The 2,500-nt window shown below is 44.7% G+C and overlaps 1 protein-coding gene across 1 annotated transcript in view; it reads left to right on the forward strand.

Annotated features, from left to right (window-relative positions):
* The window catches only part of LOC106809353 (ankyrin repeat and fibronectin type-III domain-containing protein 1-like), a 34,942-nt gene that overhangs the window by 13,126 nt on the left and 19,316 nt on the right, over window positions 1-2,500 (forward strand). The gene's annotated exons all lie outside the window — the stretch shown is intronic.

Here is a 2,500-nt window from a genome sequence, read left to right on the forward strand (position 1 = left end):
ACCATAGCTGCTGTTATCAACATAGCGCTGTCAATCACATAGCTGCTGCTAATGCTATTCACATAGCTGCTTGTTATCACTGGCTGCTGTTATCAGCATAGCTGCTGCTATCACATAGCTGCTGTATCAACATAGCTGCTGTTATCACATAGCGCTGCAATCACATGAGCGTGCTGCTATGCACATAGCTGTTGTTATCACATTAGCTGCTGTTATCACAGTAGGCTGCTGTATCACATAGCTGCGCTATGGCTATCACATAGCTTCTGTATATGCACAAGCTGCTGTTTTATCACATAGCTGCTAGGCTATACAATAGGCTGCTGTTATCACATATAGCTGCTGTTTCATCATAGCTGCTGCTATGCTACGACATATCTGCTGCTATCACATACTGCTGCTATCACATAGCTGCTGCTATCACATAGGCTGCTGTTATCACATAGTTTGCTGTTAATCACATAGCTGCTGTTATGCACGAGTAGCTGCTGTTATCACAATAGGCTGCTGCTATCACATAGCTTGCTGTTATCACATAGCTGTTGTTATCACATAGCTGCTGCTATCACTAGCTGGCTGTTATCCATACGCTGCTATCACCATAATCGCTGCTATCACATAGCGTCTGTTATGCACATAGCTGCTGGCTATCCACATAGGCGCATCACATAGCTGCTGTTATCACATAGCTGCTGCTATCGACATACTTGCTGTTATCACATAGCTGCTGCTATCTATGCACATCGCTGCTGTTTATGCAACATAGCTGTCTGCTATCACAAATACTGCTGCTATACACATATCGCTGCTATCACCATAGCTGCTGTTTATCACATAGCTGCTGCTATCACATAGGCTGCTATCAGCATAGCTGGCTGTTATCACATAGCTGCCGTTATCACATAGCTGCTGCTATCACATAGCTGCTGTTATCACATAAGCGCTATCACATTCTGGCTGGCTATCACATTAGCTGCTGCTAAATCACAATAGCTGCTGCTATCACATAGCTGCTGCTATCAATAGCTGAATGCTGACACATGAGGCTGCTGTTATCACTAGCTGCTGCTATCACATAGCGTCTGTAATCACATAGCTGCTGCTATCACATAGCTGAGCTGCTATCACATTAGCTGCTGCTATCAATAGCTGCTTGCTATCAGCTATAGCTGCTGCTATCACATAAGCTGGGCTGCTATCAAACATAGCTGCTGCTATCACATAGCTGCTGTATCACATAGCTGCTGCTATCACCATAGCTGCTGCTATCACATGGTTTCTGTTTATTCTACATGGCTGCTGCTATGGGCCTATCCATAGCTTGGCTGTTCTCCACATAGCTGGCTGTTATCACATAGCTGCTGTTTCACAATAGCTTGCGCTCTAGCTATCAGCATAGCTGCCTGTTATCACATTAGCATGCTGTTATCACATAGCCTGGCTGTTATCACATAGCTTGCTGTAATCACAATGAGGTGCTGCTATTCACATAGCTGCTGTTATCAGCATAGGACTGCTGCATCACATAGCGTGGCTGTTATCACATACTGCTGTTATCACTATAGCTGCTGGCTTATCACATAGCTGCTGTTATCACATAAGCCTGCTGCTATGCTATCACATAGCTGGCTGTTATCACATAGGCTGACTGCTCATGCTATCACATAGCTGCTTTATCACATAGCTGCTGCTATCACATAGCTCTGTTATCACATAGGCTGCGTGTTATCCCCCCGGGAAAAAACAAAATAAGCTGCTGCATCAACATAGCTTGCTGCTATCAACATAGCTGCTGCTATCACATAGCTGCTGGCTATCAACATAAGCTGCCGCTAATTACCATAGCTTGCTGCTATCACATAGCTGCTAGTTATCACATAGGCTGCTGTTATCACATGAGCTGCTGCTATCAACATAGCTGCCCCTTGGTTTTTATCAATATCTGCTGTTATCCACATAGCTGCTGCTAATCACATAGCTAGCTATCACAGCTGCTGGCCTGTTATCAGATAGCTGCATGTTACACATAGCTGCTGCTATGCTATCACATAGCTGCTGTTATCACATAGCTGCTGCTATGCTATCACAATAGCTGGCTGTTATCACTAAGCTGGCTTGCTATCACAACTGCTGGTTATCACATAGCGCTGTTACACATAGCGTGTTATCACATAGCTGCTGTTAATCACATAGCTGCCCTGTTCATCACATAGCGCTGCTATGCTGACATGAGCTGCTGCTAATCCAGCATAGCTGCTGCTGATTTACATAGCTGCTGTTATCGGACATAGGCTATGCTGTTAATCAGCATACCTGCTGTTATCAATAGATGCTGCCTAGCGACATAGAAAGGCTGTTATCGACATAGCTGCTGTTATCAATAGCTGCTGCATTCACATAGCTTGCTGTTATCACATAAGCGCTGTATGCACATAGCTGCCTGCGAATCACATAGCTGCTGTATCACATAGCCTGGCTGTTATCAACATTAGCTGCTGGC

The sequence above is a fragment of the Priapulus caudatus genome, unplaced genomic scaffold, assembly GCF_000485595.1.
Source record: "Priapulus caudatus unplaced genomic scaffold, Priapulus_caudatus-5.0.1 Scaffold347, whole genome shotgun sequence".
Lineage (NCBI taxonomy): Eukaryota > Metazoa > Priapulida > Priapulimorpha > Priapulimorphida > Priapulidae > Priapulus > Priapulus caudatus.